This window comes from Myotis brandtii, unplaced genomic scaffold, assembly GCF_000412655.1.
Source record: "Myotis brandtii unplaced genomic scaffold, ASM41265v1 scaffold479, whole genome shotgun sequence".
NCBI lineage: Eukaryota > Metazoa > Chordata > Mammalia > Chiroptera > Vespertilionidae > Myotis > Myotis brandtii.
This window is the reverse complement of record NW_005368305.1, coordinates 2,659,968-2,682,413: the sequence shown is the minus strand read 5'-3', so window position 1 is coordinate 2,682,413 and position 22,446 is coordinate 2,659,968. Positions and strand designations below refer to the sequence as shown.

At 34.8% G+C, this 22,446-nt stretch overlaps 1 protein-coding gene across 1 annotated transcript in view; it reads right to left on the bottom strand.

Moving 5' to 3' along the window:
* Window positions 1–22,446, bottom strand: part of LRFN5 (leucine rich repeat and fibronectin type III domain containing 5) — a 349,319-nt gene that overhangs the window by 184,091 nt on the left and 142,782 nt on the right. Inside the window, exon 3 of the mRNA XM_014547551.1 lies at window positions 2,253–2,428. The gene's annotated coding sequence lies outside the window, so the exon portion shown is untranslated. The remainder of the gene's footprint in view (window positions 1–2,252; window positions 2,429–22,446) is intronic.

Genomic DNA, 22,446 nt, shown 5'->3' with positions numbered 1-22,446 from the left:
TCCTTTTTGTTTACCTCTTAAAAGTGGTCCTTCTACAGTATTTTGAGCACACTAGGAAAACGTACTGGCTGCCTGCTTTAAGACTTATGTAATCCATAGCACCATGATTCAGAAATAAATTCCTAAACAACAATCTCTATGTTCTCTGAAGGGCATAGCCATTTCTATTGCTGGCATACTGAGCTGTAATATGCTGGAAAATAAACTAAGGTTATTACGTGTCTTCTACCCTTCCTCTCAAGGAAATTTCAATTGCTAAGCACCTAATTACCAAAAGACAATATCAGTTCTAACAAACCTTGCTCTTTATAAAAATTCATCCACAGCATTTTCTGTGTGGTGACATTTTGATAAAAATATATTCCTAAGAGCAGCAAGAGATGCCTATATCAAATAGTGGGGAGAAGGAGGGATAAAAAGAAATATGTCAAATTTAAACTAAGTAAACTATAAAAATGGCAAAACAATAGAATCATAGGTATGAACCAGGAAAGTAAGGAATTTTCTAGAGAAATTGTCTTGACTTTTCAAATCCTATGAAAATAGCCATGTAATTAATGCATTTATCTGATTTATCCAGTAATTAGAAAGCCCAAAAATATATATGTAGCTTAGAATTTAATTTGTCTCCTGATTTCAATTCATTTTCCTATATGTGATTTCCCTTTTCTTCAGTTTTTTTTCAGTATTAATATTTATAAGCAGCCACAAAATCTCCTTCAATGACACAAAAGGAATATGTCAGTCAATAATCCAACCAATCAGGAAAAGTTTTATTTCTAGTTCCACCCCCATATCTCCATATACCACAAGTGATCAAAGTCATAGAATAAATGCTTGATTTTTTTTCATACTCACCTACAGATATGTTTATTGATTTTAGAGACAGGAAGAGAGAGAGAGAGAAACATCAATGTGAGAGAGAAGCATCAACTGGTTGCCTCTTGTATGCACCCCAACAGAGGATGGAATCTGCAACTAAGGTATGTGCCCTGACTGGGAATCAGACCTACAACCTTTCGGTGTATAGGATGACTCTGCAACTGAGCCACACTGGCCCGGGTGAGTGCTTGATTTTTATGAATCAAAAGGCCAGGGATTTTATCTCATCTTTACAAATCATTAGTCAAGATACTTTGATAAAATACTTGTTCATTCTGCATCTGTTTACTCACATGCAAACATTAGTATTTCAATCTTTCCCCTGTCTATTCCTCAAAGCTGCAAATATAAATTTTGGCAATGCATTGTGAAACAATCCTAAAAAATTAAAAAATTCCATAAAGATATAGGTCATAAACATAAAAAATTATATATTTTGTATCTCCAGAAAGATGACAAAAAATAACAATTAGTGAATAATGTTGGTTTTAATTTGTACATTAATTTATAAGGTTTTTTAGTAAACCTCTCCTATGTGGTTTTTTTGGGAAGACATTGCCTGTTTTTTATTGTGGACACAAAACATTTAGGATATACTCTACACTTTCTAATTATTTTTATATTGCAATATGACATGAGTTGGATAGAGAATGTTTAGATACAATAGGATGCTAAAATGTAGAAAGAGAATTCATTACTGAAAATTCCATTTTTTGATTCTATAGTAACACAAGGCATAGGATACATATGTGACTAGTCTTAGTCATTATCTGGTGTTCAATTAGCAAAATGTACAGAATTTCTTTTCAAGTCAGCAATTGTTCACTCTAAGGATTGTTTCCCAGCATAGGCAATATATGCTCAAACATTTAGCAGAGTTTCTAGAACATAGCTGATGTTGAGTAAAAATTAGCTTGCTTCTTCTATTTCTGATGGTAAAATAAGTAAGGCTATCAGGTTTGTTTGTTTGTTTGTTTTTATACTAGCAAATCCACCTTTTTCCTGCCAATAATTTTACTAGAAATAAATAACACTATGTAAGTACTTGGTATGTACTTTTTCATTAAAAACCCAATAGATCTATAAGTTATTATTTATCATTAAGAAATATGGGGTGTCCCAAAAATGTATATACATGCTTTGAATAACTATAAAGGCAGTGATTATTAAAATACATTTCATTTTCAAAATTGAGCTCTCAGCTGTGAAAGTGTATACACATTTTTTGGGACACCCCGTATAAATTTAGCTTTGAAACACAATTAGCAATGAATTATTTGCAACCACTGAAGTCAGCAAAAATTAGGACATTCTTTTTAACTGGAAGGAGCTCCCATTGGCAATGATCAAACTGAAGGCAATTAACTTACTTCTGGAGCCTGAAGAGTTCCTCACTGCTGTGAAGGAGTCGGCACTCTGCCTGGCTGCTGCAGAAGGCGGGCAGGGTGAGAGCATCTCCAAAACTGAATCTGAGGCTGGTGTCAGAAGTAAGGGTGCTCAGCTACTGCATGGCTTCCCGACACCTGGCTGAATGGTTACAGGGACTCTTCAAAGGAGACAAGCACAAAAAAGGTGTATCAAAATATGTTTAGGAAGTATCTTTTATAAATATAGTTGCTGTTAACTGTGTGATCAACCTCAAACTATATCAGGAATATCACTAAATGGAATTTAAATAGATTTGCATAATGAGGCTTTCCAGAGGAATGTGCAATATGCTCTGATTTCAATAGATATGTTGCATTCTGGTTTTCATTTTGGAAGGAGTCTTCTTATCTCATAATTGAAAATAGCTTAAACAATCAACAGATATCTAGTTCAATTCTATTGATAGCATTTCCATTAATTCAACTTGCAAGCGAATGTTAAAAAATGTCCTTAGTCAACAAATGTATAATCATCACCTACTATGCACCAGATACATGACGCTGGGGATATATCACCGAAATGAAGCTCTTAAATCCTGCCCTCATGAAGCTAATAGTCTTATGTTGCATTGCCTGTATTTTCTTCAATAGAGAAACTATTTCAACACACAAGTCTATGAAGGAAATACACAGGTATGCCACTTGTATTTTAACCTTATGTCAGAAGATTGTTGATTTCTATCTATGTCTGAGGGTTCTATGACAATCTAAATAATAATAGACCTAGCTTTTTAAGACACAATATTTAATCCCCCCATGATTCTTATAATAGAACCAACTAATACTCAACCACTATCATTCTTAATGCAGAAATGAGCTGAATTTATAAAAATGTTCTTGAAATGAATAAAAGAATTGTAATTTTACTAGGCTATGACTTATTTCATCTACAGAAGCAAAAGTGAGGAATAATACAATTCCAAAGTGTAACAATAAAAAAATAAAACATGTATAAGATGATACAAAGATAACTCAGGTTAAATTTATTGTTCCTGCTCTTTTCATTTTTAAAGATGTCTGAATGAACTTATAGAGTCATAATTTAACTTTCTAGACTTTTGTTATTATAAAGTGATTTAACCAAGGTCAATATACATGTATCTATGAGTGAATGTAGATATAATAAATTCCTAGAAGTAAAATGTTTAGAACAAGAAGCCTCGTTGTTTTTGAAACTCTGATTATGTCCTCTTCTTTGCAGTGAAGAGGTAGTATAAATCAAGAGTAAATTTGAATTTATAATGATGCTTTATATTATTGCATTATGATAGCAAAACATAAATATTTCCTATAATGATCTTAACAACAACAAAAAAGGATTGATGACCAACAGTGTTTACATGTATTCATTTTAGCTTGAAGAGTTTAGTAACTATTATAATCCTATCTAAATTCTAATTTCCCAGCGAAAGTTCTTTTTATGTATGGTTGCATTATTTATTAATGATAACATTTCCTTTTTATTATAATACTTTTATTAAGCACTTAATGTGTGCCAAATATGAAAATATGTATTATTGAAGGCAATCCTCTAAATAATAAAATGAGATAAGTTACATTTACCTATATACTGGTATAAGAGGCAGGAGTAGAAATATTTCAATTAACCTTTGGCAAGGTAATATAGCTAGTAGTTTACAAAGCTGGGGTTTTCACCTAGGTCTATCCGACTACAAATCAATGCTCTTATATCTTATGATGTAAGATTTCAGAAAAGCATAAATTCTATAGTAAAGAAACTTAATAAGGTGCTTTTTTTAGTCCATATACTTTGACCAGTGCAATGCCAAAAACAGTTAGATTGGAATTTGAACAATACAATTTTTCCAGTGTTTCTTTTTCTTCTTGATAGTATGCTGAAATAAAACATCTCATAAGAAATTCTGATCGATTTCTTAATTCCAGGTTGATATGTTGGCCTTCTTCCACAGTCTTAGAAAATCTGGCAACAGTTAATTTGTATGTACATGTATTCCCAAGAAATATGAATCTCCCTCTAATGATTATCTTGAATGATAATACTAAACTCTGAAAGAACTAAGGAAACTGGCAAAGCTCTGGAAGTTATTACAGAATATCTTTCATAAAACTGGAACTCATGACCCCTTCCAGTCCTTAATAGAAATTTATTCCCCTCTGTCTTTGTTAAGTGTTCATCAGTTGTCTAAACATATACAGATGCTCTTCTACTTTCAAGAGGTTATGTCCCCAAAAAACACATAATTTAAGTTGAAAATACATTTCAACTAACCTACCGAACATCATAGCTTAACGTAGCCTACCTTAAATGTATTCAGAACACTTCCATTGCCTACAATTGGGCAAAATCATCTAAACAATGAAAACACTGTAGAGTATTGGTTTTTTACTCTCATGATTGCCTGGCTGGCTGGAAGCTGTGGCTCATTACCAATGCCCAGCATCATGGGAGAGTATTATACCACATATCACTAGCCCAGGAAACGATCAACATTCAAAATTTGAAGCACAGTTTCTACTAAATGGCATCACTTTCACACATCATACAGTCAAAAAATTTAAGTTGGATATCATAAGTCAGGGAATGTCTGGTACTATCAGCAAAGGCAGGATGTTAACATCTTATAAACCTTGGTAGAATCATAGCAATAATCATATCACTCAGTTTCTCTTTTAAAATAAAAAAAACAGAAATAATATTACAAAAAGCTGTAATTATTTCAAGGCATAAAATCTGAAGGTACTAAGCATGGTGCTTTATTCTTTGTAGACATGCAATCATTTTGTTTCCCTCAGGAAGCTTTTCCTAAGGTTGCCCTGAGTTTTAACCCATTGAACACAACAGAAACCCTTGAAATATTCAAAGATAACAGTAACGTGATCTTAAATATTTCCATCAATTTAAAGATCCATAGAGATTGAACAATTATGAATCCACCAAACAGTATCATTACCAATCTCTCTCCATCTTATCTCTAATGGTAAAAAATAAATAACATGAGGAAGGTGTTTTACAGTAGTCTTTAATTATATTTACCTTGTGTGAAAATGATTAAACATTTAATCATACAGATGTTTGATTCCATGATGCAAAAAAGCCAGCTGTTTCACTGCAACTCATTTACTTAATAGTCATCCTATATAATAAAAGCCTAATATGCTAAGTGTCAGACTGTTCATTCAACCATTGGACCAGTCGCTATGATGGGCACTGACCACCAGGGGCAAACACTCCAACGGTAGGTTAACTTGCTGCTGGGGTCCCGCTGGACGGGCTGTGGAGGCAGCCAATTGATGTTTCCCTTTCTCATAGATGTTTCTCTCTCTCTCTCTCTCTCTCTCTCTCTCTCTCTCTCCCTCCCTCTCTCTCTCTCTCTCTCCCTCCCTCTCACTACCTCTCTCTCTAAAAATTAATAAAACATGTTTGCTTTTGTTTATTTAAAAGAGGAATAACTTAAAAACATTTAGGGAAGAAATATAGAATAAAATTGAAAATAATTTCACATTGAGTTTTTAAATTCCATAAATATTCAGAGAGATTCATATGATTGAATATGAAAATGCATTTGTGTTACTAAATAAAATGTAATATTATATACTCAAATATAGAAAAATGTTTACAAATTATTATATACATCCAGAATCCTATGAAAAATTAATGCACCACTAGAGCATTCATTGCTTAATGTAAATGTCACAGTGTAAATGAAAACAACTAATCATCCTTTCTTCTAATAGCAAGAGTTCAGCAGTTAAATAAAACATAACTCTTGGTGACCTGAAAATTTTTATTACTGCCTTTGTAATTTCCCATTCAACAACTCAAGAAAATAACTTTAAATGATGGGTATATTTCAATAAGAAACAACCCACGGTGAAGGGCTTTTCTGAGAGGGGCAGAGGATAAGTAGAGGTGAGGATGACTTTGAAATGTTATTAAGGATCTAACGTATTCACTAAATTGTATAATGATAATTTAAAATAATATTTTTCATTGTGAAAAAACAGATACTAGTTAGTAACTGATCTAGTAAAGACACAAAATGCACTATCATAATTTAACTTTAATTACAAAAAAAAAAGAAATCCTAATTACTGAATTTGGTTGCAAAAATCTAATACAAAAAATAAATAAAAGAAATGTAAAATAAGGCCTAACTAACTAAAGATTATAGAGCTAATTAAGTATTTTTCTTTTCATAGCTAACATTTTCTTAAATGACAGAATTAAAAGATTATAAATAGTAATAAAATTTTTAATATATAAATCATCCACTATATAAATTTACTCTGTTAAAAATTTGCTTAAAATTTCCTTGAATTTCTAAATTTTATTTTTCTTCCAAGATACAAATTTGATTGACATATCTTTTTTTTTAAGTGTATTTGCTACCAAGTTTATTTGCAGACGAATAGTACAACATTTACAAAACATATTTTGTACAATCAAGTCTGCACTGCTCTCACACATTGAGGGACAAAGGAAGACTTTGTCCTCCCAACAGCTATAAACAGCCCCGGATAATGAGTTTATAGAAAACACTTTCTCTTCCTTCAGCAAAAGAAATTATTTATGAAGCTGTACCGCCAGCAGTGGGGAGCAAGAGGAAAAATTACCTCAAGGAAAGCAACAGCTCCTTTGCTGGTGGGATCCGTCACTTTACAGACATGAAATATTCATATCAGAGATCTTATATTTCAAGAGGAGTGGGTCACATATCATAGCTACAACAGTAAGCATTTTATTTATTACCAACAGGGAATGAGAAGACTCTTCAGACACAAGATCTTACCCAGCCTTTTAGAGATCAGGGTCAGCATGACTTTCCCTCTAATTCAGTTTCATATTTATATCCATTACCTGCCTCTGAATGCCCTTCTTGATGCTCCACTCCAACCTTTGAGAGCTGCCTGAGGACTGTCCTGACATTAAGTCGCATTCCTAAGTACGCACCTTCCATGTGAGGGTTTGCCTCTTGGTATTTATGAACCTAGGGTTTTAGAGAAACAAACTAAGGAAACCAGCTATTCTCTTGAGCCCAGCTACTCTGTTCCCCCAGCTCTGAGCCAAAAGCCCAGTACAAGGAATAGGTCTGATAAATAATGAATCAGCATCTTGCTCAATTGGTGGCATTTAAAATTCTTTTCAGGTGAAAAATTACCACAATTTTGTGCTCAGGGCAGGTCTCAAAGGGAGACTTGAAGCAGAAAATATTGAAGGGACCCTTGCTCAGCCAGAAGTTCTTTTCAGGCTGATGTGCATAAACAATTAGTGACCAGGACTGTGGAAGGACAAAAGAAAGGCTCCCAGGACCTGGAAAAAGGCCATATCTTAAGCTCATACTTGGGGCCGTGTGGAGACAGGCTGTATAAACAGTACATACATGGCTGGCGGGAATCTGCAGCAGCTCGGGGTCTGGGGTATCAGGTAGGTGTCAGCTCCTGACTGGCCCTGGTAGAGGGCTGCACAATCCAACACCCACACGTGTCACACATCTGCTCAGTCACGTGGAAGCCACTGCCTTCTGTCCAGGAATCCGGCTGCATGACCACAATGGGGTGAGCTCCCTTGCCACAGGTGAATGAAGAAGGCCCTTCACCACGGAAGCCCCACCAAGCGGCACCATCCACTCTGCTCTCTGGGCATGTTGGCAAAGGGCCCATAGCAACAGATTTCTAGGCCCCTGGAGATCTTTCTGTCATGGGATTCTCTTGCTCACTTGGACCTTGGTGGTTCCTTCCACATTTGTATCCCTTGGTGAAATGAGAGAATTGTTCCTTTATTCTTTCTCCCTGTCCTGGCCCTTGGTCTGCTGGGACAATATGCCAGTCCTGTTCTGTTCATTTGAATGCAGGGAAAAATAAAATGCAGCCTCCCTGCTCGTTTCAGTGAATTGGAAAGTCAGCAGACAGTTATTATGGTCACCTTAATCTGCATGGCACTGTGTCACCTTGGCAAGAACCTTTTCAATTAAAAGAGAATACCAGCAAACTCTCATTAATACATTGGTTATTTTCAGGACATGTGTCTACATACATTGTTTCTTTCCTTCCTCCCTGGCTTCTTCTTTCCCATTCCCCCATTGCATCCCTCTCTCCCTCCCTTCCCTCCACCTCTTGTCTTCTCTCTCCAGCCCCCCTTCCCTCCCTTCCTTTCTTCCTTTCCTCCACAATTTCATCACTTGTAGGTGAAATTAGAAATAATTTCATTTAGGAACTGTTATACTGTACCTTCTCTAAACAGTAATTTTTAAAATACATTAGAGTTTCAAAACATGAAATTCTGACTTCTTAGTCATGAATAAATTTGAAGAATTCAGATCAATCTATAATAAAAGTGTAATATGCTAATTAGACCGAATGTCTTCCTAACATCATTCCAGATGTCCTTCCTGATGAAGCTGGGGCCGGCAGTCTTCCTAATGTCATTCCAGACGTCCTTCCTGACAAAGCTGGGGCCGGAGGAAAACCAGCCCAGGTCCCGGGTGCCAAAGGGAAGCTGGTGCTGGCAGATAGGAGAAGGAAGGCCTACTCTTGCACAAATTTTCATGCATTGGGCCTCTAGTTTCTTAATATGCAGATGAGAAAGTGTGTGTACCATTTGTTTATTAATATTAATTACACAAGTAATACATGGATGCATTTCTTCTTTTAAAATTATATATACTAGATAGGAGTTAGGGATAGAATAGGGAGGTGGTTGTGGCTATAAAAGGTAGCAGGAGGTACCATGCTGATAGAACTACCCTGAATTTTGACTTTCATACACACCTACATATGTGATAAAATTTAGAAAACTAAATATATGTAAAACTGGTAAAATCCAAATAAGTTCAGTTTTTCAATTGTGTTACGAGCTACTGTGCTACTGTTATGCAGGATGTTACCATTGGGAGAACTAGGTGTAGGGTACATGGGGATCTCTGTCATTTCTCGCAACTGCAGTCAATCTACATAATGGTCCATCATGCACCTTAAAGTGACCCCTGGGAGTCAACAATTCCAGGGCTGTAATCTCAGCATTTGTTAATAGAAAAGAAACATCCAGAACACCAAGTTTTACATTTTCAGTGAATAATTTGGTGATTTTCAAACTAAATCTGTAATACAGTGCACCTTACCCCCCCCCCAAAAAAAAGAAAACAACAAAAAACTCAGAAAGAGCTGAAGTCCTTTAGTCAATGAAAAAGACTGACTGGCTGCTTGCTTTGGGTACCGGAGTGCATCGGTGCATCCTTATAAGGGACAGAAAATGTGGTATGAGAAATGATGAACTGCTGGGTACCCTGCCGTGCTGAGGTGGAGTAAAATCTTTACCTGCTCTTCACTGATACCCTTTCCTTTTTTAGGTAAAAAAGAAGAGAAAATGTGGATTTCTGGTGCCTGGGAAATGTGAGGTGATTTAAAAGATGCTTAGTAGTGTGGACAGGAGTCATTCTGTGTTTTTGTTGTGATGGTGGTAGTTTCTTTTTACAAATTCATTATTTTAATCTCTGATGAAAATTCTTAATAAATCATATTAAAAATAAAATCTACTTAAAATGTATAAATCCAAACAAATGCATGTATAATGTATACAAATTGAACTCACACAAAAGCATACTATACACAGTATATTAGAAACAGCTATATTTTATATTAGCAACATCTACTCTATGCACATATGTACAAAGCAGATTTTTCTAATGTGTGCACCCACCTGAATATATATTAGAACACTATAAATAAGTAGACCTGTATATCAAGCCATCCATCTATCCAGAGAGGGACACAGAGAGAACATGCTTCAAATGGCCACTCTAAGAACACTAGAGCTTACACATTAGTCAGTGAGTTAAACACTGGGCTGTGGGTCCTGGGCAAATGTTGCACAATTGTCAGCTGGATTCACAGTGATTTATAACAATAATTTATAGCAACTTCAGATAAACAAGAACTACATGGAGATTGGGAGTTGGGACCACTGGGAACACACTAATAGGTAACATGGGTGTAGAAAATATCTAGAAGCACAAGGATTACTTCTTTTGTGGGAAGAGGAGGGGGGAGTTTAAAGTCACCTTTACAACTACAGGAAAGACCTAAGAGAATGGAGTGAGAGATATCACATCTATAATGAATCACTAATGGTATATCCTGTGCCTAAGCTCTTCTGTCTGCCTAAAAGCTCTTTGAAGTCCAGCAATATCCCATGGGTAACTCCATGCCCTGCAGCTTCAAGCACACTCAGCTACATATAACAGACACCCAAGAAATACAAATTAGATATTTTTAAAAGCAAATAAAGGAAAATAATATAGTGAAGTATTCAGAGAAGTTACCTTTTGAGGATAAAGTTTCTGAGAGAAAAGATGACTCAAAAAGAGAAGTTCTGAAAGTAAAATCCATATGGTGCAATTAGAAATGATTTTGATGACAAAAGGTTATTGGAAAGATAGTTAAGGAAACCATGAAGACTATACAGGAAGAAATTCCCATAAGGTCAGATTATAAAGTGGTATGTATAAAAGAAGGAAGAATGCAGAACCAAAGATGAATGTAAAATAACGTTTGCAAAGCACTTTCAGATACATTATTTCATTAGACAGTAACCCTGCTGTCCTTGGTCTTTTCTTGTTCAGCATTTTAACACTGACTTGCAAGAGGATATAAGAAACAGTGCTTATTAAATCTGTCACACTGTGACTGACATAAAACTGGGATTTAAAAATGTCTCCATAGGTTTAATAGATGGGCCAAGACTGTCAAAATGAAATATAACACAGCCACAGCTAAAGATGCTTAGATTCAGAAACAAAGCTATTAAAGTTGAAGGGTACATCTTTAAAGGCAGTTTACATGAAATGCACTTAAGGTATTAATTGTGTCCATGATCCTAAGGGTCAACAGTTTCAGGGTTGCAATCTCAACATTCATCAATAGAAAAGAAACATCCAGAACAATAAGTTTAACAGTTGCAGTGAATTATTTGGTTCTTACTGAATCGCATCTAAACTACAGGGTGTCTCATCCTGAATTCTGGTGGGCCATGCCTAGGACAGACATCTAAGGAAAGCACAGCCAACCCCTACCACTGTAAATGAAAAATAGCTGAAAAATAAAACTAGAAATTACATCTTGGGAAAGAAGTAAGATATAGGGAAGATTTCTTCACATGTAATGTTTAAGGGGTAGGAAGAATAAGTGTTAAAGCCAGAAAACATGCTTTGGAATAAAGGATAAGACTGCACGAGGATTTTATTTTTATATTAAGAACATGCTATGCAAATAGTCCCACAAAAGGATGAGTTGGAGGCAATGAATTTGTTATTTGCTGATAGGTTCATTCTATATGAATATCAAAGATAACATTTCATGTAAGACTCACAGTTGGAGGAGATGGCCATGAAGATACCCTTCTAATGCTAATATCTTAATATCTTATGAGACTGCCTCTAATAAGACAGCCAGGTTTCGGCAGGCCCTTCTGCAAAAGCAAAGTGGCTTTCCAGCACTTGCAGAGTATGACTGCTTAGAGAAGCCTCTTATAAAGTGATGAGATAAATAGATAAGTGTATGCATCATTACTGAATATATAATGATAAGTTTTAAGACTACATATAAATGAGAAATTCACCTCAACTCCTAGGACACCACTACCTATAAACAGTGTATTCCTACTTCAATACACATGTGTGAGGGGAATATAGTTTTAATTATTTTTCCAATATATTCAAGTTTGTGATTTTTGATGCTTGGAAGTATAACATTTTTATAACTCTACAAATAGTGTGCATTTGAGTTTTCTTGTAAGTGCTACTAGCTCTGTAAACTTTAAGACTCTAATGAAGAGCACACTGTAATTTTCTTTAGAGAGATTACATGCATTAGTCAAATGGTTCTCATAGGTATAACTGAGCTTGGAATAAAATAAAAGCCAATTTAATATTTTCTTTGGGCACTCTACAATTTTCAAAGCTTTTCTATACAACTTAATTAGTTTGGCCTTCAAAATATTCTTACAAAGCAGGTAGCACTGTTATTGATTTAATTTCCCAGTCCTAAATATAAGAAGTCACTTGCACAAGTCTATGCCACTACTGGGTAGTAGATAAAATAAGACACTAAAGAATCTATGACTTCTCATAAGTCTCTTTCCACTCAACTCCATTTTTCACATTTATAGAAAAAGTTGCTCAGGCAAAGAAACTTCAACCAAGTCAGGTTAATGAAGAAGAAAACTGACAGTACTATAAAAGATGTGAGCAATAAGAAATAAAATGGAAATTCAATTCATAGAAGCCAAATTGGTAAATCATTTATGTATACTTTTTCAATTTATTTTGGAGCTAAGGGCAATATAGGTTTAAATTTATCTCAGCATATCAAAAATGAATAAGCTGAACAGAAAATATATATTAATATGAAAATAAAAGAGCAAATTTTAAAATGTGCATCTATTCCTATTGATATTGGCTTGAAGTTACCATTTTTGAGATTATTTTTATTAAAATGTGTGCTGGTTTTCCAGCATCACTAACTCTACTTTTTAATTATTACAATAATTTAATGGGAATGAACACTCAATATTAAAATTATTATTTTCATACCTAATCAATCAAGTTCTCTTCATTCAATGTCCTTAGTATCCTAGCTATATTTGCACTTATTCCTCATTATCTTTATTGCAATTCAGTATTTCACTACCTCTCGCCTGCATTAATACAATAGCTTCATAAGGGAATCCGAGGGTCGGAGGGAGACCGCATGGCAGACAGCCGCGTCTCTTGGGACAGACACAGCCCCTGACCAGGGAAAGGAGTTCCTCAGTTTTGCTGGCGCCGGGAGATTTGAGATTTGGATTTTGTGATTGCGGAAAACTGAGACTAAAGGGGGCATCCTGAGGAACTGACCAGACCATGCAGTGCCCATAAGAGAGGAGCGTTTCCCAGATCATGCAGTGCTGCAGATCCAAGCAACAGCAGCCCCCTGATCACCGCAGCCTCCTGATCACCACACCCTCTGTCTGAGGAACAGCAGCTGTACGTGAAGCCTCCCCCCACCAGCCAGAAGAGCCACCACAGCTGCGAACAGCACCCACCAGAGGAGCTGCTGCCAACTGGCAAACAGCTGCTACCGCAACCGTCCGAGCAGCAACCACAACCCAAGGAGCCCCTGCCACCCAGGGAGCAGCCACTGAACGACTCAACATCTACATATGTCAACCGTCTGAGCAGCAACCACAACCCAAGGAGCCCCTGCCACCCAGGGAGCAGCCACTGAACGACTCAACATCTACATATGTCAGCGAGATCAAACATGGGTAGGCAAAGAAACCCCCAAAGGAAAGAAAAGGAGGACTCGCCAGAAAAGCAGCTAAGTGATACAGAGGCATGCAACATGACAGAAAAAGAATTCAGAATAAGGGTCCTAGAATGCATACACCGGACGGAGGAAAAAGTCAACAACTTATTCAAGAAGCAAGAAGAAACAGATGAAAAAATCAATAACTTATGTAAGACCCAACAAGAAATGAAGAGCGATATAGCTGCAATAAAAAACACCATTGAAAGCATCAACAGTAGACTAGGAGAAGCGGAGGACCGAATTAGTGAATTAGAAGACAAGGGAATCCATGCTCTTGTCTTATCACAAGATGACATTTCCTCCATATTTTCATTTTTCCACTACTGTAATGATTATCTCTATAAACTGAAAATCAAATTATATGTCACAAGTAAAATTCTAGCTTGATACACAAGGCCCATAAGCATCTGACTTCCACCATTCTTCATGCACCAATCTCCATGCATACTAAGCCATATACTTTCAAAGACAACTTTGAAAATCTCCAATTATACTTGCAAATCCTCAAACCAACTCTCCTTTTGGAAAGGTGAGGCATCTACATAGGCTGCTTCTTCAACTTGTAGTATCCTGACCCCTCTTCTTTGCCTGGCTAACTCATCTTCCAAACTGAGCTCTACTATCTAGACAGAGAGGGGGAAAAAATCAAGGACAGGTTACATGATCAAATTTACATTAAAACATTTATTTTGGTTAATGATAGTCAATGAGGAAGAAGATAAAACAGTTAGGAGATTATTTCCATCACCCAGGATGCAGCTGGGATTTTTAGAGGAGGATAGTGTCAGGAGCAAAGATGGGACATCGTAGGGTCTGTCATGTGCCAGTATGAGCACCATGGCATAAAGAATAGAATTTGTGACTTTGACTCTATCACTTACTAGCTTTATGGTCACAGGAAAGTCATTTTACCTAAATACCGATTATCTAATCTATTTGACATCAGAATTAAATGAGATCATATGAGTGAAGAGTTAATACAAAAGCCTAGAAAAAGGGTTCTCAACCTGTGGGTCGCGACCCCTTTGGGGGTCGAACGACCCTTTCACAGGGGTCGCCTAAGACCATCGGAAAAGACATATATAATTACATATTGTTTTTGGCATTAATCACTATGCTTTAATTATGTTCAATTTATAACAATGAAAATACATCCTGCATATCAGATATTTACATTACGATTCATAACAGTAGCAAAATTACAGTTATGAAGTAGCAATGAAAATAATTTTATGGTTGGGGGCCACCACAACATGAGGAACTGTATTAAAGGGTCGTGGCATTAGGAAGGCTGAGAACCACTGGCCTAGGATATAGCTGGTAGTCAAAGGGAGAGATTACCTTTGAAAAGTGTCAAATCTGGTAAGCTTGAGAACAATTTAAGAATTGGGGAAAACATCAGATACCAGTATAACCTTATAGAAAAAAATGACTCCCTAACTTCATATGAGCTGACAACATAATGTAAAAAAAATGTTTAGATAATTTTAGCCATGGGCACAATACAATGGAGTGACAAGGATCTGTAGTCTGTGCGCTCAGACTGTGGTACTAGACTCAGTTCTCTCACACTTTCTTGTTGTGGTTATTCTTGAGCAAGTTAATTAATTTCTTGAATTATCAAATATTTTGGATATAAAGTAAGGCATTTGGACTACATAAAAGAAATATCTCCTCTCATTTTTGAAATGGAACATCTAAATACTGTGCCCATTTTGTGCATGGCACTCTACAGGGTACTAACCAGATGAGGACCTTTTATTAAATTAACATTTAAAAATATAAATTAGAAATTAGCTACAATCATAAAAGAAAAAGGCAACTTCAAATTCTATAATTATTATAAAAAGAACTCTCATCTCTTTTGCAAATATCATATTAAGGTATTTATCTTAATAAAAATATACATAAAAGATGTTCATTAGACATAATGGTGAACTGAGGAATAGGAAAGAACTAATGTTTAAAAACAGAAGAGTTGTTATGGAAAGTAGATTTGACTAGATTAGTATGTACTTATTTAAATGAAAAATTATACGGTAAGTGTTAGCAAAAATTAGCATGTTTAAAATAACAAAATACATATTCTAACTATGCCACATCAAGTCCACACTCAAACTGTATTCCCTTTGTTAAGCCTTGCGTGACTCCTAAGTATGGTTGGTCAATTATAGTTTAGGCTTCCTATAATATAAATTTAATACTTACGACATTTTGTTTTTTGTCAACCTACCCATCTTCTTGAATGATCCATGCATTATCTCTTTACTATTCCAGTCTCAGATTTCAGAAAGTACTCCATGAGTACAAGTCATTAAAATGTTTATAAATTTAGTAAACTTTACTAAAAATAAGTTTTCATATGACCAAATACTTGAAGGGACTAGAGACATGGTTATTATGGTCAGTATTTTTAAATTATGGAATTTAATTAGCATTTCATAACATTTGTGCAATAAAAGGTAAACATAATGAGAATATAGCTATTTAGAAAGTCTATTGATTTCTATGGTTTTATTGATATTCATAATATGATCATTAATGGCACTGATGATTTGAAATGCATGTTTTCAGATTTATTTTTAAATAAACAATTGCAATATTCAAATAGCAGAAAAATAATTTTGGGTAAAAAGTACTATGGATTTGATTAAGAAGATTAATTCTCATATTTTAAAGCACAATTTATTTCTTCTTGATTTTAGCTATTAAAATAAGTACTAATTCTCTCACAAAACTCTCTCATTAAGTGAATTATTCTTCACTTATTTAACAAATATTACCTTCTTAAAAATTTCCCTGATAATCATAGATGTTTTAAAATATTTAATACTCTAAAATCATTTCTAAATATTTAGAAAAGTGAACAGTATTTATAGAGAACTCATTTATCTAAAAACTATTCAGTTTAAAACTGGAAAAACAAGAAAAACAAACAAAAACTCATAGACAACAAACTGTGGTGGTTACTAGAAGGAAGAGGAGGCACATACTAAACGATAAAGTGGGCCAAACATATAGAGATGGAAAATGATTTGACTTTGGGTGGTGGGCACACAATGCAATATACAGATGATGGATGTATCATAGTATCGTATACTTGAAATCTATATGATGTTATTGGCCAGTGCCACCTCCCAAAAATTAATAGAAACATAATAAAAAATTAAACTGAGATGCAAAATAAAATTTAAAAAACATTTCAATAAACAAATCTTTTCCATAAAACTATTGAAAATATCAAGTATTACTTAAGGCAGGTAAGAAAGTATTGAAATTACAAAAGGTTTTTACTCAAATTAATATTCTTTCCTGTATTTAATAGGAAACTATTATTGTAAAGAAAAAAAAAGTGAGAATGGGGATATAGTTTTTGATAGCTTGACTGAATGATTAATTCATTTCAAAAAGTGAGCTGACTGTTGGAAACCTTTGTTCTGGATTTCCAACTGCAATTCCGATTCATTTTTAAAAGCTGCCATGTGTAAATAGATGGTTAATTCATATATTGAGCTGAAGTAAAGTTTTTAAGACAAAATGGATGAGTTTCTAAATTGTTGGTTTGTAAGTTTGTGTGTTTTTTTCAAATGACAAGAGAAAGTTTACTTAAAAAGTTACAGAAATAGTCAAAGTGAGTCAGCTGGGCTTTCAAACAGCAAGTTACAGAGGCAAAAGAAGGGCCCTTGGAGCATAGGAGAGAGGAAGGCAGAGGTAGGGAGCCTTAGGGGAAGAAGAGGGGGAGCTTGCCTGTTAGTCCATTTTTGAAAAGACCTCACAAAAACAACATATTTGATAAATTTTTGATGGAGTCATTAAAATTAAAGTTGCAATTTTTGTGACAGTGATAAAAATGTCTCTCATCCAAAATGCTCAGGCATTCAACTGAGTTAAGAACATTAGAACCAAGAGACTCATTAAACGTTTTGGCTTCAAGATATAAGACAGCTATAAAATTTGGAAACTTTCCCAATTTTATGTTGTAGACTTGATGGACTGTCTTATGGTGACTATTTTAAAAAGAACATTAGAAATCTTTAAAAGATTATAATTCTTAGTTTCAAAGGAAATTCTAGAGTTAATTTTAAAAAGGACTTAGAATAACATTTTAAGGATCATGCAATATAATTCACTCCTGCCTTATTAAAGGATACACAGAAAATGGGTCTCAATTTGTTTTATTTTTATAGTTGAACTTATTTTGTCACTTTTTGGAAGGGATATACAGGGGTGTGTTTTTTCTTGTTTGAGAGTCTTTGAGTTTGTTAGGATGATCTATCCATATGACACTGTTAGACGTTTTTGCTGAGTGTTTCTATTGTCTTTTATTTTCCTCTGAATTATAGATTTTTTTAAGTTGTTAGCATGAACTCTCAAAGAGGTAGTTACAGCCATTTTATTTGCGTTTTCTTCAAAATGAAGCAACACTAATGTTGTCTGTATGTACTGTTAGTGATTGCTGACCCTGCAAGTTTAGCCGATAAATGTGAGTAATGGTGGATTGCCCATGTAGGTACAGCCTTTTAGGTTTTGTAAAAACCACACACATGGGAGTGATATTGCCAATATAATCACAGAATCTTCTCATTATGGTGAGGACTGACCTGTAAATAAGAACTGGCTGATATTCTTGAGGTGTTATGAAAACAAAGGAGACAGTTTGCTTGATATGAAAAAACAAAAGCTCCTTAGGGATGTTCTCACGTAATTCTGCATAATTAAAGCTGGAAGAAATTGCTAAAGAAGAATTTAAGAAGAAACAAAAGTGGGGTTTTGGGGGAAAACAGATCATGAAAAAAATTGCACAAAAGACCAAAGTGAATTTATAATCTTTTCTTCCAAGATAGACTCGTCATATTCTCAATAAACCCTAAATGCTATGCAGCTCTTTCCAAAACACTCAGCAAAAAGGTCTGAGTGCTTCTTAACACAGATATTCTGAAAAATAAAACTAGATTTGATGCCTCAAAAATAGCACTTAATAATCAACTACTAAGCAAAGATGTAAATAGAGTAATTTTTTTCTTTGATCTTTGTCTTTTGGCCAACTTTCCTTTTTCAGTATTTACTAGTGGCCTGGTGTATGCTCAATAGTTACAGCATCAGACTGTGCACCAAAGTGTCTCAGGTTTGATTCCTGGTGAAAGGCACATACCTGAGTTTTGGGTTCGCTCCCCTATCCTGGTTGGGGCACTTGTGGGAGGCAACCAATCGATATGTCTCTCTCACATCTCTCTCTCTCTCTCTCTCTCTCTCTCTCTCTCTCTCTCTCTCTCCTTTCTTCCCTCCTTCCTTTCCATTCCCTGAAAAACAATGGAAAAAACATTCTCAGGTGAGGATTAACAAAAAAAGAGAGAGAGAATAGAAAAAAATGAACAAACCTTCATTAACATTATGGAAAAAGTGTGATTAAGTAAAGTAGACTACTACGCATATACAATTACAGGGGCACATCAATAGTTAGAGCATCAGACTGTACACCAAAGTGTCTCAGGTTCAATTCCTGGCAATTACAGGCTTTAATTTCATTATCACACTGCACCTATGCAAACTCATACATTGCAGTTTTCCTAGTTATTATTTCTAGAATGTTGCTGAAAATATGCATTTGTATTACTTGCTCTAATGTACATTAGCAAAAGTTATATTTCACATAGTATATTTCTTATATATACTATATTTCTTACATATACTTGTACATTTCACTTGACAGGAATCAGGAAGGAAAAATTAAGGTACTTTATAAGAAAGACAAGAGGTGCTGAAGTTCATTGGGTTCCTTTGAATGATCAGACTTACAAGATGGCATAACTAGAGGCACAGATATTGAGGACAATGCGTGAGGGGAGCAAAGACAATGTATCCTACTTTTGAGCACCAAGTAGGGAGGAAGGGTCATTCCTACAGCCAATAGCAAGCCAACCTTTTTAAGTAATGTGTTCCCATTTTATCTAAGTAATATATTATAATTCTCAATCATATTTACATGCTTAGGTTTTTAAGATAAGCATTTATTAAATAACTAAATAAAAGCACTACCAAATAAATAACTTATGAGAAAATTCAACCAATTGTGTCACAATTTCTATTTACAAGATAAGAGGTTAACACTCTGAAGAACTTTTCCCAGCCTGGTTTTTAGCCTAACATAAGAGAAAGTGTGTGTGTGTGTGTGTGTGTGTGTGTGTGTGTGTGTGTATGAAATTAATATTATGCAGTGGTTATTTCAGAGGAGAAAAGAATATATCTACAGCATCCAGGGACCAGATGCCCTATAAAATAGATCTACATTTCCTGGAAGATTAGAAAGATTTTTATAAGTATAACAATATAGTTCTGAAGACTGAGAATTATTATTTGACCAGAAATTCTCTGAAATCATTGCATAGATTTGGCAATTTATAGTAATCCTGGCAAACATTTATCAACACCTGACAAATAGATTGGGTTGAGGGGAAGAGAGGTATACATTTTTTTAAGATGCCTCCAAAAGCATAGCACAGCAATTGAAGAATAAGGATAATTTTGGGGTTTTCATTTTGAGACAGCTGACTGGTTTCTGTGTCAGGCATTCAAAAATGTCTAGCAAGAGACAGGAAGATCTCTCACTAGGCCTGACCTAACTGTCATATGATATGTAAATCAAGAGGAAATTAGCCCAACCAGTGTGGCTCCATGGTTGAGTGTCCACCTATGAACCAGAAGGTCCAGGTTCAATTCCAGGTCAGGGCACATGCCTGGATTTCAGGCTTGATCCCCAGTCGGGGGCATCCAGGAAGCGGCTAATCCAGTGATGGCGAACCTTTTGAGCTCAGCGTGTCAGCATTTTGAAAAACCCTAACTTAACTCTGGTGCTGTGTCACATATAGAAATTTTTTGATATTTGCAACCATAGTAAAACAAAGACTTATATTTTTGATATTTATTTTATATATTTAAATGCCATTTAACAAAGAAAAATCAACCAAAAAAATGAGTTCGTGTGTCACCTCTGACACGCGTGTCATAGGTTCGCCATCACTGCTAATCAATGATTCTCTCTCATCATTGATGTTTCCATCTCTTTCTCCCTCTCCCTTCCTCTCTCTGAAATAAATAAATACATATTTAAAAAGAAGAGGAAATTAAATGTCAACAGTTTCTAAAAATAACAGGTGAAGCCATGCAAGCAAACGGGAAGCAGAAAACATCAGAGTTAATACATTGGGTTCTAAAGTCACATAGCTCCTGCTTCTTATGCTGACTCTGCCTCTTAATAAAAATATCACCTGGGGAATTAACATCTTTAAGCCTCTAGCTTTTCACCCCTAAATGTGAATATTAATTCTAGGCACCTCGTCCAAGTAGTCATAAAACTGAAATGGGTGAATGAATGTAAGGTGCTATATGAGACATATAAGTGCTCATTAAAATATCATAATGACTGCTAACTTCATTACTCAACTACCTACCATCTACTAAGAAATAAGAAAGGAAAAGGATGAAGCCTCAAGGCAAAATAGTCTAATGTTTTCCTACATCAAACATATCAATAAAAGAAACCATTCAGGACTTTTTAAAAAGAATAATCTGACAAAAAGTAGAAAAAATAGGGGAATATGTTGCTAGAAAATTTACAAGGCAGTAACTGCTTACTGAGATATAAATAAAAATTTCAAAGAGTAGGAAAAATGAATAAGGCTTTTATTGTGTCTCTGGAGAAAAGAGAAATTAAGAACCGATATGATAATAAAATATTGGCTAAACAAGATGTGTATAAAGATGAAAATGAATAATTATCACATACAATAAATTCCCTATGTTGAGTTTATCATGTGTTTATTGTATATTAGTGATAATACACTCCTTAAAATATGCTTATAATTTTAATTTCTTAACCATGTTTATGGATTATATAGACTCTCCGGAATAGAAAGAATTACTTTACGATGTTCTATAAAAAGTGATCATACATATTTATTATGTTGCACAAAGATAAAAAATTGATTTTATTGGTTATTTTGCTACTTTAAACATACTATAATTTCATATGTTTTTATGGTTACTTTTAATTAGTATAAATCAATTTATGTGCACTTATAGACATCATTCTTGAAGTCCAAATGTAAATTATTTCTGTTTTCAGTGTAGCATATTAAAATAAATTTTAGGTAAAGGTGCTAGCTAATTGAAATATAAATATCTTAATTCATTTCACAGGTTTTTAGTTTGTAATTTGGTGCCCTCAAAATACATATGCTACAAATTTAAAGGACAAATTTGGTGTTCCTTTCAAGGTTTTAAAATCATTTGAATAAGAAAGATTGTTTTATTTACTTTTAACAGATGTTGTCATTAGATTTTTTTATTGCATCATGGTAAGAACACAACATGAAATCTGTACAATACAGTTTTGTTATGTATAGACACAATGTTGTACAGCAGATCTTGGAAGCTTATTCATCTTGCCTAAATGAAATTTTACACCCCATTTTTTCTCCCCCCACCCCCAGGCCCTGAGAACCATTCTATTCTTTGCTTCTATGAACATGACTATTTGAGATACATTATGTAAGTGAAATCACATAGTATTAGATATTCTGTGATTGTTTTATTTCACTTGGCATACTGTCCTCAAGCAGAATCTCCCAATTTTTAAAAATATATTTTTATTGATTTTATTGATTTCAGAGAGGAAGGAATAGGAAGAGAGAGATAGAAACATCAATGATGAGAGAAAATCATTGATCAGCTGCCTTCTGCAGGCCGTACACTGGGGATCGAGCCCACAACCTGGGCATGTGCCCTGACTGGGAATCGAACCATGACCACCTGG